We start from the raw sequence: 15,450 nt of genomic DNA, 5'->3' as shown, positions 1-15,450 counted from the left end.
TTTTTTCCAACATGTGTGCTGCTCTGTGCTAACTTTTTAATTTTTTTTATGCCAACATGTATGCTGCTCTGTGTTTGCTAACTTTTTGAAATTTTTTGCTAATTTTTTTTTTTTATCATGTGTGCTGCTCTGTGCTAACTTTTTAATTTTTTTTATGCCAACATGTATGCTGCTCTGTGTTTGCTAACTTTTTGAAATTTTTTGCTAATTTTTTTTTTTTATGCAAACATATATGCTGCTCTGTGTTTGCTAACATATTACTTGCAACCTTCACACTATAAAAGAACATACCCTAAAATACATGTTTTATTTTGTTTTATGCACGCTGGACAACAACACGGTGCTCCACACCCGAGGTTTGCAAGAAGCAGAAAGTGGGAACCTGTGACCAAGGATGACATTTGGCTGTTTTTGGGCTTGGTGATCCTGCAGGGAGTTGTGGACTGGTCCAAGAACAAAATGATTGCCACTCCATTCTTTGGCACAGTCATGTCGGAATACCGCTTTTCCCTCATCATGAAGTACCTGCACTTCGCAAACAATGAAGACTTTGATGAGACTACCCATCCTGCACCAAAACTCAAGAAAATTTGGGAAGTATCTCAGATTATTCTACAAAATTTCCAGCAAGTGGTACTGGTCCAAGAACAAATTGGTTGCCACTCCATTCTTTGGCACAGTCATGCCGGATTACCGCTTTTCCCTCATCATGAAGTACCTGCACTTCACAAACAATGAAGAATTTGATGAGACTACCCATCCTGCACCAAAACTCAAGAAAATTTGGGAAGTATCTCAAAATATTCTACAAAATTTCCAGCAAACCTATGTGCCAGAAAGAGATGTCAGCATTGACGAAAGTCTAATGGCTTACAGGGGGAGGCTCAGCTGGGTGCAGTACATTGCGTGAAAGAGGGCACGATTTGGCGTGAAGACCTATATGCTGTGCGAATCCTCATCTGGCTACATCTGGAATACAGTACTGTACACTGGAAAAGGGACACAGTTCAACCCCAGATACAGCCATTATGGATTGGCCACATCTTCAGAGCTATCTCTCATTGAGCTATTGCTAGGACAGGGCTATTGTGTCATAACTGACAATTTTTACACCTCTCCTGAGCTTTATGAGTTCCTTCTGCAACACAGAACAGATGCGTATGGAACCGTTAGGGCTAACCGGTTAACCACTGTTCTGGTACACACAAAACGTGGGAAAGAAGTGATGAAGCCACAGGTGGTGATTGACTACAACAACCATGGGAGGTGTTGACAGAGCTGACCAAGCCATTACATTCCACCCAGCGATGAGGAAACAGCAAAGGAAGTATTACAAGAAGATTTTCAGGCATCTAGTTGAGCAGTGCCTATGGAATGCCTACGTTCTGTACAAAAAAATCAGAGGCCTGTGAATCATTCAGACTTCATTTTGGAAGTTTCTGAATCCATAGTCAAGAACCACCAAACACCATCAGTGGCTATGAATAGACCTGGACGTTGTGCTTCCGTTGTCAACCCAGAACGCCTGACTGGTCGTCACTTCACTGAGTACATCCCACCAGCTCAGAAAAAGGTGGCACCTACAAGGATGTGCGTGGTTTGCTGCTCAAAGACCGATGACAGAGGAAGGAAGAAACGCAAGGAAACCAGGTTCTACTGTCCTGACTGTGATGTTGGGCTTTGTGCAGCACCCTGCTTCAAAATCTACCACACAGGAAGGAAGAAACGCAAGGAAACCAGGTTCTACTGTCCTGACTGTGATGTTGGGCTTTGTGCAGCACCCTGCTTCAAAATCTACCACACCCGGGATGTCTACTAAAAATGTAAATATTTTTTTTCTCTAAAATCTGCATTTAATTTATCCTATTTATCAATAATGTTGCACCCTTGTTTGGAAAATTTCAGTTAGAAATTTTCGAAAAAAACATTTTTTTTTGATAAATTACACTGTTGTGGTGTATTATTTCATTATTTTTTATAATTGTGTATTATAATTATGTATTATATTATAATTTATGATTATAAAATAATAAATAAATATATTTATTATATAGTTAATCCTATAAATTACAGGCCCACAATATAAACAAAAATTTCTATGCAAAAAAAATTAGGATCACTTTTTGCATCAAAAAACTGACAGAATTAGAATGCTAGGGGGATTAATAAAATATTATTTGAAAGATTTTTTCACAGACTTGTATTTGTGTTATCTTGAATACATTGACATATCAGACTTTTCTCAACGCGCTTCGTGACTTTGGTCACTTCCTCAGGAGGAACATGAAGTCTATTCTACAAAAACAATGATACACAATTAGAATTATACATATATTTACATCCTCATTAGTATACAAATCAACTTATTATATTCATTATTTTCTTACATATCTGTTTAGTTCAATGGAGTCCCTCGTGGAGGAGGCAGGTCCCGTCTAGCCATAGGGATCCCCACCCCTCCTACAGATGGTATACAGCTGGCGCCATCTTGAAGAAGGGAAAGCACACACAGCAGGAAGGGCAATGATTACTTTCTAAAATTCACCACTTGTCAAGTGGAAAAACAAACAAAAAGTTCGCTATGTATAAGAAGCAGCCATCATGTAACAGAACACTGCCAATTCTCTTTACAATATTTCATAAATAACAATATACCTAAATTTCACATAGGTCAAAGTTTATTATCTAATATATTTCTAATTAAAATACAGTTTTAGAGCTTTTTCTTACCTTAAACATGATTCAGAGTAGCAGACTGCTGCCCAGTGTGATGTTTAATGTGCCAGAAATCAGGGATCCCCCTGGCTTGAAAGCCGGTTGGATCAATGGTACGCGGCTATTGCCGCAAACCAAACAGGGGACAATTTCTGCTCAACATACGGCTTGTCAACCCACACATCGTATCAGCGGGAAGCGCTAGGAAGACGAAGATGGGGGAGGGACGGGGGAAGGGGAGACATTTGAGGAATATAGGATGTAGTTGTAAATTACAGTATATGCTTGTGTGTGCTAATAAGAGTAAGCAACACTATTCCAAATGTGTGTGCAGTTCCTAAAAAGGGGGGAAATAAAACGCATACCTTGTAGTTAGATGTATCTATTTTAGATGTATCTATTGTATCTATACAATACTGAAGGAAAAAGGGGGATTAACTAAATCGTTGCATCTTGGAGATGTCAGGTAAATGTACCCAATAATCAATGAACCTTGGAAATGTCAGATAGATATGTCATGGAAATCACATAGTAATTCATGCATAAAACCAGGATAGACAATATAACATCTTAGTTACAGTGTTGCTCGGTTACAATGTTGCTCATATGTTGGCAAATAAGATGATATCATAGTAAAAGTACAAAATATATTATTATTATTATTATTAATAAAATTAATAATATTAATAATACACAGGATTTATGAAGCTCCAGCATATTATGCAGCACTGTAAATTAAATAGGGGTTGCAAATGACAGACGAAAACAGACTGACACAGGAGGAGAGGACCCTGCCCCAAAGAGCTTACAATCTAGGAGGTGGGGGAATTAACACACAATAGGGGGGGGGGAGATATGTAGTGGTGGGAAGTAGTGATGGTTTCAAAAGACAGAAGAAGATGAGTAGGGAAGTTTAAAGAAATGGGTTTTGAGTGCTCTTTTAAATGGACAGAAAGTAGGAGCATGCTGAATAGGATAAGGAAGATCATTCCAGAGAGTTGGGGCAGCTCTAGAAAAGTCTTGTAGTCGTGCGTGTGATGAGGTTAAGAGTGAGGAAGTCAGTTGTAGGTCATCGGAGGAGTCGAGAGAGCAGATGGGGAATTTTTTTTATTACCAGGTCAGAAAGGTAAGTGGGACGAGAGCTGTGGAGGGATTTGAAGGCAAAACGAGTTTGAATTTGATTCTAAGGTGAAATGAAAGCCAGTGAAGAGAACTACAAAGAGATGCAGCAGAAGAGAAGTGGTGGCAAGGATGGATGACTCTGGCTGCAGCGTTCATAATAGATTGTAGAGGAGAAGGTAGCGTTAGTGGAATACCAGAGAGGAGGATGTTACAGTAGTCCAAACGAGAGATAAGAGCATGTACAAGGAGTTTGGTAGTCTCTGGGGACAGGTAGGGGCAGATTTTGGAGATGTTGCGTAGGAGAAAGTGACAGGACCTGGAAATGTTCTCTTTAATAACTACTTCTTGAACAGCAATTGAAGGAGAAGATAGGGGAGAGTTCGGAACGGGTAGTTACACCTCCACATACACCCCACACCTACTGTGCATGCGTGTCACTACACGCAGACGCACTAGCTTTAGAGAGACTCCAACATCTAACCTATTTTAGGCGAGGACAGTCAGCGAGGCAGCAGTCTGCTACTCTGAATAATGTTTAAGGTAAGAAACAGCTCTAAAACTGAATTTTGGATCGAAATATACCTAGTATTACCTCAAAGTTTATGAAGTACCTTAGAACTGTCATCGCATGAATCTTAGTCACCTAGGAATTACTATTTTAAAGTTAGGAGTTGATGTTCCTTTTTTCACTGTTTTTCGGACTCGACTAATTATTATAGAGTTGGCCAACTAATGTATTATTGGATCTGCACACTAACAAAATGCAGCCGCATTGAGCTGAATTTTCGCACCAATCATCTTCAGGGTCATTGTCACTTGAGTCCGGTGATTTATGTCCACCTCAGAATTACTACGCTATACAAGGCTATATATTACGCTATATTAATACACTATATTGGGCAGCACGGTGGCTCAATTGTAAGCACTATGGCCTTTTCAGTGCTAGGCCCCAGGTTTAAATTTTGGCCATGACACTATCTGCATGGAGTTTGCAGGTTTTCTCCGTGTTTGCGTGGGTTTCCTCAGAGTACTCTGGTTTCCGCCCACATTCTAAAAACATGCAGTTAGGTTATTTGGCTTCTCCTCAAAAACTTGACTTTAGACTGTATTAGAGATTAACATACATAAAGACATTAACATATGACTGAAGTAAGGACATTAGATTGTGAGCCCCTTTAAGGAACAGCTTGTGACATGACCATAGATTATGTAAAGAGATGTGTAATATTTTGGCCCTATATTTCCACAGGGGTTAGAGAAGAGACTCTTTTCCTATTCGCCTAAAAATAAAATGGCGCACATCGCATGCCCATCGCTACGCCTTGGGTTTGAGTTAAACTTTACCATCAAAGGTGAAGATATTGTGGTTCAAAATGTAAGTGAGTAATGAGATAGTGAATTTGTTCTGTTTGGAAGCTGTTGGGTAAGCTTTTTGAAGACATTTGGAAATGTTTCTAATCCCCAAAGAGTGCGGCATGCTACTATACAATGCTTCCACGTCAGTAGTGATGATGGTGGTATTAGGTGGGACTGACAGATTAGGAGTGAGTTTCAGCACATCAGTTGTGTCCTGAAGGTAGGACAGAACTTTAGTGATTAAGAGACATAGGTAGTTTAGTGTCGATAAGCTCACTTGCATTTGCTGTTAGTGATCCTATTCCAGGGACAATAGTAGTAGGTTTTTGTGTATTTTTGGTAGAATGTAGGTAGTATAGGATGTTTATTGGTAAGGTATTGTATTTGCTGTTAGTGATCCTATTCTGGTCGTCCGGTAGGGCGTAGTAGGTTTTTGTGTATTTTTGGTAGTATGTAGAATGTAGGTAGTATAGGATGTTTATTGGTAAGGTATTGTTTTGGCATTAATATTGTTTTGCAAGTAGGCCTGCCATATGATCTTACTGTACTCTTGTTTGAAATCAAAAATTTTATTGGTGGGTATGGTGACATACTATTCCTCATTATTCAAAATTTGGTAGCAGATATTGCGATAATGTTCTGTGTTTAAGACCACAATGTTACCACCCTTATCAGATAGTTTAATGACTGTCTTTCTGTTTTTTAAATTTGGTTGGGGCTCGATGATGGGCCTGAGAAAAGTTTTGATCATAGGTTGCTAGTTCCAAATTACTGTTTAGGATTTTTTCTGTGATAATATTCACCAAAGTATGTATGTGACGGTTAAGAGAGATTGGTGGAAAAAAGGTTGACTTAGGTTTCTTGATTGTTGTAAGATTGTTGGATCTATGTGAGATACAGATGTAGTATCGACCAGATCTTCTGGTGGTGGTGGTTCATTCTCCAAGAGTAATTGATGGAGGTCTTTTAGTGTCCTAAAAACTTGTGTGTTAAAATCTTTGTATAGTTCAGGTTTGTATGGTAAAGCCTCCTGAGTGGGTTTGTCATACATCTTTTTAAGGGTCAGGTGCCTTGCAAAAAGATTATTGTCTTTAATAGTTTCAATTGTATCCAAATCCTGGAAGGGGCAGAACAATAGGCCCATTTTGAGAACTTCTATTTCTAATCCAGACAGTGGTTAGGATGATAAATTAATAATTTAAAGATTGGTTAGTTTTTATTTTCATCAGGAATGGATCTAAGGAGTTTTTTGTGCTATTAGAGAGGGTATCTGATGGTGTAGTGGGCCTAAAAAAGATTTCTGTACCTTTTGAGATAGCCCCTGTAGGAAAGGGTTGATGGTGCAGATGTACTGCATGTTGAGTTGTTCTTACTGGCGGTTTGAGTGTTTACTGTAGATGTTGGGGTAATGGTTTGTGTGGGGGTTGATATTTGAAATGTGATGGAAGATGGTGAAGCGGCAGGAGGGGATAATTTGTCAATGGTAACAGTGGAGGGGGGGTCAGGGGGGTCGTGGTTATGGTAGTAGGTGGGGTGTTATTGTAAAGAAGACTGTTCAAATTCTGAGGGGTAGAGGGAGAGAAAATTGTTAAGTTGATGAGGGTGGGTGGGAGTGCAGGAAAGACCCTTTTAGGATCCTGGGTGTTGTCTGATTTATCATTCAGGAATCTTGTTTTCCTATTTTGTTGAGTGATCTCAAGGTTAGAGATTTGTTGATGGATTCAATCTTGGTTAGTGTGGTTCGAGGATCCGTAGGTTTAGTCTTAGGTTTGGTGTCTGTGTTAGTAGATGTATGCCTTCTTATTTATGAATGCTCACTTGTCCCTCTGTAGTTTTTTGTATTTCCTATTAACTTTGGAAATATTGAATTTTTCCAGGTATTTCTTTAGATGGGTAAATTTGTCCATGAAGGTAGGCGAGCTAATGATGTTTAGATGGTGTGATTGTAAGTTTTGTAATTCCTGGTCTAATTCTAATAATTCTTCTTCATAGTAATGGATTAATAAATGCATCAGATCTGCTGAGCATTTATTAGGAATCTATTTCCAGGATGATCAGATCTTATCAATACTTTTGACATTTGGGAAGAGCTGAATCCTTAAACCAAAAGGGTTATAGCTTTCCGAGATGAGTTTGTGAAAGTAATTGATATGCCAATATATGAGAGATTTCTTTTCCAGAAGATATTAAAATTTGAGTATTATTGTCTCGATTTGTGGTTCCGAATATTGTTGTTAGTGGCATCTGTCTTCAATTTCAGACATAATAACTTCCCATTGTTTGTCTAATATAATCATACCTATATGGAATAATCTAAATCTTTTCTATGATAGAAGTTTGTAAGGGAAAAGCAAAAGGTTTAAAAGTAAATTTGTTGAAAAGACGAAAGAAAGAGGTTTGTGCTCAAAAGTTGTTTTTGTGGTTTATTTATGTATTGATACATTTTTGATTCATACATAATTACAGTACATTCATTGTTCAATCACAAGACTGAGATGTATAAGCTAAACATATAAATTCTAAACGTATAGGTAATGCAATCGTATTCGTCTTTAAGCGTTTTGCCAGGATAGTCTTCTTCAGGGGAGTAATAGCAAAAGTACTGTACGGTCTGTGTGTGAGTTCAAAGAAAAACATAATAAAGTACCAAATATAATCATTTTGGTTATGTTATACGTAACAAAAGGTATACATAGATATCTATATCTACATTTTTGTGACTTAAAGTTAGGCCCAAAAGCCGTACACAATACATATTAATTGCATACATCAAATAAAAAAAACATATAGAGAACATCAATATTGTAAGTGAGTGTATATGGTGTGTTAGGTGTTTGGGTGGCATGTAAAAGAGATATCGATTCTCTATATCTATAATTCCAAAATAACTTTGAATACGTTGCTTATAAGAAATTTATATTACTGAGTAGGAAGAACTAAATGGGTATTAATAATCTTGGGTAGTGAGAACAGTGCAGCTAGAATGCAATGGGGACACAGATTGTCCCTCCCCCATTCTATAGCTGTGCTGGGCCTTCTCTATAAAAAACTACTTGGGAAAATATATCCACTCTGTAGCCATGTGTAACAACATCATGGGAACAGTGTGATATCTGTGTGTGGGAATTCTGCATGTCATATCTTGCAGCCTTACAACAGAGGACACTCATAGATAATAGTCCCAAAATATCTACAAAATCCCAGCCCAACAGATTTCAAGCATTTGAAGATATGGGGATCCCAATTGCAAACACTATAGAAAATCCTACATTGGGAATGCTTTTTCCAAAGCAAGTGCACATAGGGGTCCTTAATTAAAAAAGTGCCCCCCCAGCCCACTTACATTGCAAGGAGCAAGTGTCCCCCCACTTGAACCTATATTTTTTGGTTTATGCACCTCACCATTCCCAATAAATTAGGGTTCCTTGAAATGTAGGTATGAATTTCGGGGTAACACCCCAATTCTCCTTGCTACATAAGTGGCCAGGGGGGGCATGAATGGGCCTTTTCGTCTTTTGCCTCCTAGATGCACTTGCTTTTTAAACAGCAACAACCTCCAGAAATGTGGTTGAGTAGTAGCTAGTAGGATCCTCAAAATTTCAAGTAGTTATAAACAAGGGTTTAGGACATGTGAAGGATTAAAAACAGTGAGTTCTTCATGATGCATAAAACACATTTAAATGTGCAAACATGTATGATGCATAAAAACACATTTTAATGTGCAAACATGCATGATCATAAAACACAAGTACAAGTTTGATATTTTAAGACTCAAGTTAAATATTGTTCATTGATTTAGATACAACCTACACAAGCAACTAACACATGTTGTCAAACACCCCTGAAGAAGCCACACTTGGCGAAACACGTCGGGTACTACGAGTAACATGTTTTGATGGTTATATATTCTGTATGGTTAAGAATTATATATGTTGACGAGTTGTTGTATGCCTATTTTGGCCCATGTTGAACCCCAAGAAAATATTGTGGTTCATTTCAAACATTTCATTACTATGTACTGTATTGAGCTGTTATAAGGCTCCAATTACTCTCTTTGACCACTAGATTGTTCAGTGGTCCCTTTCAATTGTTATATTGTAAATATGTTTATGAATACATTGTTTGTTCCAAAAAACCCTGCTTTATCTCTCTCTTTGATTATATGTTCTATTTAATTATGAGGGTAGGCACTTTATTGTTTTTTCTAACAAAATTGTGATATATCACCACCATAAACATAACCACAACATAAATCTCTACCTAACAAAGTTTGCTGTCTGCTGTTACACGTATCTGTCTGCATCTTACCTCAAACCCCAATTTCTCTAGAATTAAGAGGTGCAGGTAAACAAAAATATAGGTGGAAGTGGGAGACACTTGTGGCTATTACCTTTCATCACCATGGCATCATTACATTAAAAAAAAACTGTCCATCAAAATGCACCTCCTTGTTACACATGACAGTAACCTTCCAGAACCTCAACTTCAATAAATTTTAGTGGGCAGAGTTCATTTTCTAATGATGCCATAGTGTCGAATTTTTAGGCGATGTTAGTCACAGATGTTACCCACTTGTACCTATATTTTTGGTTTCTTACACCTCCCCATTCCCCAATTGAAGTTCAGAATGTTAGTTAAGTGGACAGGAAATTGTAAGAGGGCAGGAAAGCCCATTTTAATGGGCAGAGTGTTTTATGCTCTAATGATGCTGTAGTATTGAGATTGTAAGGGGAAAATGTACCTGACACTTGCACCTTTATTTTCAGTTTTTTACCCCTACCCTCAGAGAAATTGGTGTACAAAGAAGAGAAGCAGACAGTAGTTTCATAGGTATAGGTTTGTGACAGGTAGGTATATATTTAGGGGCCCCACCCCAATGATTCTTGCTATGTTAGTGGCTCCAGGGTCCCCAATTTGCATTTTCAATTTAGGACTCCTAGTTGCACTTTTATATGAAACAGCAACTCCAAAGTTCAATTTTCATACCTTTTTACATTTGTGACCCCCATATCTTGAAATTCTTTAAAGCTGGTGGGCTGAAATTGTAGTACCTAGTATCTATGAGGGTCCCCTGTACACCCTGAAAATTACAAGTCATTTTGACATACATTTTAGGAGATATGAAGGTGTACACAGAGAGCTGTGAGGATGCAGAAGGACATGCAGACTTCACACGCAGCTCTAGCAGTGGATACATTTCACAGGCAGCTTTTTTTTTTTTGTAATAGAAATCCCAGCTCCTGCTATGTGATGGGGGTGGGGCTGCCTGTGTTTCCTTCACATGAAGGCTGAACTGTGTGCTCACCTCTCATCATAGCAGCAATCCTCTGAATGGATGACACAGAGCACAGATTGCAAAGAGCAGCCTCACTGAGATCCGTGCAGAGGATGATAGCTGCCGAGGAGAGGTGGGCGGGGTATTCACAGCAGCCGGGCAGAGCAACCGGCTAAAACCCCCTGGGGAGAACTATGTCAATCTGGATGGCCAAGGAGATCAGATCATCTAGAGAAGGGGGGAATCTCCTGACCAGCCAGCTCATCCTTGATGCGGTCAGAGAGGCCTTGTCAGAAAGTGGCGTGTTCCAGCTGAGCTTGGCGCCCAAAGTACAAAACTTAACCGCAAATTGACCAACAGTAAGCGACCCTTGAAGGAGACGCAGAAGCGCGCTGGCTGATAGGGAGGCGCGTGCAGGTTCGATAAAAACCCTCCTAAAGAGGTTTAGGAAAGTTTCAATATTACCCGATACCGGATTCTTCCTTTCCCAGTGTGGGGTTGCCCACGCCAGAGCTACTCCGGATAGTAGGGAGATTAAATATGCCACTTTGGTCAGTGGGGAAATGTTGTGGTTGAAGTTTATAATAGATACCGCTGTGGTTAAAGCCAAGGCAGGTCTTGGGGTCTCCAGAAAACCGCTGTGGGAGTGGCAAGTGAGGTGCCTAAGCCATATAGCACAGGCTGGTGGTTCAGCAGGTGCACTGGAGGGGATCAGCAGGTGATCCAGGCGAGCAGTGAGAGAATGAAGCTGAAGGAGCACTTGGGCTTAGATTCTTGGGCATTTAGCCTCTGGGCGAGTGGTTGGTTGAGGTTTGCTGAGGCCTGGGAGGGTGTATTCATGGTTTGTGCAAACTGTCACCCACGGAGAGACAGGACCACTAGGGGATGCTACAGCTTGCACAGAGGTGGTGTGAGCCCTGAGAAGTCTAAGCAGTAACCAGGTCTTCTCCAGATCTCTGATGGTGATGATATTGCGCCGCTGGTTACTGCCAGGGTTGCGGATCCTTGGGCACACCAAGGTGGGCAAAATCACAAAGCAGAAGGATAGTCGAGGAAAGCCAGGGTCAAGGCAGGCCGCAATCAAGAGAGGTCAGATCACACACCAGGGGTCAATTGCCGGGGATCCAGAAGACAAACACCAGTGACACAGGGGCCACTGTGGGCACAGGGAACACAGGAGACACTGGAACAGGAGGCACAGGTGATGCAGGGATATCCACAGACAGACAGGAACACTGGAACAACACAGGGAAGGTGGCTGGCAACCAACAGACTGGATAACGAGGGGTTAACACAGGAGCTGGGCACAGGAAACACTGGATTAAGCAACAGGTGCACAGGAACTAGCTCAGCAGAACTAAGGGCCTGGCACTAGTGGAGACATGATGCACGAACACTTAGTGCAGTGTGTTAGCTAGCTAAATAGCCAGGGCTGGTCAGAAGCTATTTTCTGATTGGCCAGTGGATTGGACAGAATTGATAAAACTTGGAAACAGAGGCACGCCCAGTGTTAGAATTGCTTGCATGCGCAGGAGAGTGGCATCTGTGCTTTGGAGGGGGAAGAGGTAAGTATGACATTCCTGATGAAAATAAACAAAAACTAACCAATCTTTAAATCATTAATTTATCATCCTAACCACTAGCTGGATTTGAAATAGAAGTTCTCAAAATGGGCCTATCGTTCTGCCCCTTCTGGGAATTGGATACATTTGAAATTATAAAAGACATTATACTTTTTGCCAGGAACCTGACCCTTAAAATGATGTATGATAAACCCACTCAGAAGGCTTTACCATACATACCTGAACTCTACAAAGATTTAAGATTTTAGGACACTAAAAGGCCTCCATTAATTACTCTTGGAGAATGAACCACCACCACCAGAAGATCTGGTCGATACTACATCTGTATCTCAGAATATAGGGTGCAGACAGAGACAGAAGGCTTTTGAAATAGTACTGAAATTAACTAATAAAATTCTTAACTTTATTGAAGATTCATAAATATATTAAAAAAAATTATATATATATATATATATATATATATATATATATATATAAATCTTTATATACGTGAACATACAATAACATTATCATAATGATTGATACATTAGAAATGAGTATTGAACCTAATTTTCTTGTGAAATATAGTCATAATTCTTCTTTTCCGACGCATTTTGACTATTAAGGCTTCCTCAGGGGATTTGGACGGTACAGTAGCAAACTATAAAAAATATAAATAAGGGCCGTTATGAACATGAATTTGCTCTATAGATATCGTTTTGAAAAGTGTTTGACAGCTTGTAACTATAAGTTACCTATACATTATAGAACAATGTGCATGACAGCAGGATGTCATAACAGTAAGAGAATGGTTCCAAGTTATAAGAAATATATATGTATATTTAATATGTATGAGAAAAGAAGAGGGAACACTTACTGTTCAAACTCGGGTTTCAGTACAGTAGCTCGATTACAAGCAAATAGAGTAGATTTTTTTTTACATCTTGAAAAGAAACCTAAGTCAACCTTTTTTCCACCAATCTCTCTTAACCGTCACATACATACTTTGGTGAATTTTATCACAGGAAAAATACCTAAACAGTGATTTGGAACTAGCAACCTATGATTATTATTATTATTATTAATTATTATTAAACAGGATTTATATAGCGCCAACATATTACGCAGCGCTGTACATTAAATAGGGATTGCAAATGACAGACTAATACAGACATTTACCAGTAGAAAGGGAGAGGTTGAATAGTTCGGTTAGGGCAGGGGCCAGGGTGGAGGAATGGGCACGGAGTAGAACAGAGGGGATTGGGTCAAGTGGACATGTAGTAGGATGGAGATGATGAGATCATGAAATGATGATCAAAACTTTTCTCAGGCCCATCGTTGAGCCCTAAGCAAACCCAAAAAACAAAAAGACATTAAACCATCTGATAAGGGTGGTGACATTGTGGTCTTAAACATAGAACATTACCACAATATCTGCTACCAAATTTTGAATAATGAGGAATGCTATGTCACCATACCCACCAATACAATTTTGGATTTTAAACAAGATAAACAAATAGGATCTTTTGGCAGGCTTGCTCACAAAACATTATTGATGCCAAAACAATACCTTACCAATAAACATCTTATACTACCTACATTCTACATACTACCAAAAAATACACAAAAACCTAAAACGCCCTACCGGACCACCGGAAAAAGATCACTAACAGCAAATGCAAGAGAGCTTATCGACACATACCTATGTCCCTTAGTCATTAAACTTCCGTCCTACCTTCAGGACACAATTGGCGTGCTGAAACTGACTCCTAATCTAGCAGTCCCATCCAATAACACTATTGTCACTATTGACGTGGAAGCATTGTATAGTAGCATACCTCACTCATTGGGGATTGGAACCATTTACAAATGTCTTCAAGAAGGCTACCCAACAGCCTCCAAACAGAACAAATTCATTATCTCATTACTCACTTACATTTTTAACTGCAATATCTTCACCTTTGATGGTAAAGTTTACCTTTAAACCCAAGGCGCAGCGATGGGCACGTGATATGTGCCATCGTAAGCCAATATATCCTTAGGCGAATGGGAAAAGAGTCTCTTCTTTAACTCTGACATGAACATTTACAGCAAATACATCTTAATTTGGAAACGTTATATTGATATCCTATTATTTTGGACAGGGTCAACAACACTACTAATTAAATTTTTCATCTTCACTCAAAAGAACCATTTAAACCTTAAATTTACCATGGATCACAGTAACATATAATTGCTGTTTCTGGACCTGTATATTAGAATGGATGACAATCACCATATAACTACCACATTGTTCCGCAAACAGACTGTTGGTAACACAATACTTCATGCAAGTAGTCCACACCCCGAAAACCTCATTCACAGCATACCATAGAGAAATTGTACACAGATGCCTACTTCAAACACAAAGCAAAACAATTACAAGACCCATACAACGGGGTTAAAAAATCATTGACCATCACACTACCCATTGGCAAAAATCGGGGTCCTTTAGCTGATCACATGTATCTGTGGTGCACTTTAAGTGGGGAAAACCAATCCACCCCTCAAAAAATTGTATCTATGAACATTCATTCAAATATAGTGAGGAAAATCACCACACCCATTTGCTATCTTGTGGGGATGAAACACCGGTATGACATGAATGTATTACAATTCTCTTGGTTGGAACACATTTGACCGAATATAAGAGGAGGAGATTTGAATAAAAAACTCCTCCAACTGGAAAACTAAGTGGATACTAACACTAAGAGCCACAGAGTTTCCGGGCCTTAATGAAACTATCATCTACAAACCATTTCTTTAACTAGTATGTTTGTAAATTAAATATTATGGATTTTGCGAGCATACATACACATGTTTCCTTGTATATGCACAGCTGCGCATCATCTTTGTTTCCATTCTTATATGTCCTATCTTTTTTTTTTTTTAAATATAATTTTTATTTTATTTTTCCAAATAGTACAACAAAAAATAATATAGCACAGTCTGTAAACAACAAAAATACAATTCAAGTGTTACTTCACAGCTAGGTTCCATAGCATAAAACAAACCAAATAAAATAAAATAAATTCAAGAAAAGAAAGAAAAGAAAGACAAACTCAAACTATACGCCCAGAAATTCGTTACAAACATAAATAGTGTAGAATCTTATTTGAAAGCAATATAGTATATAACAATCTATACCATTAAGGATACTAACAATCATAATAAATTACGACAGCCCCTGTGTAATCATCCACGTAGAATATTTAAACCGTTCATTAATGGTCAATTTTTCCTGTATACTAAGTACTTTTTCTATATATTTATACCATATCTGGAAGAAACGGGTAACCTGTTTATCTCCCTCTCTCTCCGCCTCAAATAGTTCCCTATCAAACATTACTTTTAACAACGCAAGTACCTCCTGCATAGACG

General features: G+C 38.8%; 1 protein-coding gene across 2 annotated transcripts in view; it reads right to left on the bottom strand.

The window, feature by feature from the left end:
* C5H7orf57 (chromosome 5 C7orf57 homolog) overlaps nt 1-3,534 on the bottom strand; it is a 58,040-nt gene extending 54,506 nt beyond the window's left edge. The window contains exons 1-2 of one of the 2 annotated variants that reach the window (XM_072412085.1): nt 2,388-3,512; nt 2,199-2,295 (exon numbers count right to left, since the gene is read on the bottom strand). The gene's annotated coding sequence lies outside the window, so the exon portion shown is untranslated. Of the gene's footprint in view, nt 1-2,198 lie in introns of both variants that reach the window. The other variant, XM_072412090.1, reaches the window with a different exon arrangement.
* Between the last annotated feature and the right edge of the window lie 11,916 nt (nt 3,535-15,450).

This window comes from Pyxicephalus adspersus, chromosome 5 (genome assembly GCF_032062135.1).
Source record: "Pyxicephalus adspersus chromosome 5, UCB_Pads_2.0, whole genome shotgun sequence".
In the NCBI taxonomy this organism is placed as follows: domain Eukaryota; kingdom Metazoa; phylum Chordata; class Amphibia; order Anura; family Pyxicephalidae; genus Pyxicephalus; species Pyxicephalus adspersus.
The sequence above is the reverse complement of the archived record's forward strand: the minus strand, read 5'-3'. Positions and strand labels throughout refer to the sequence as shown.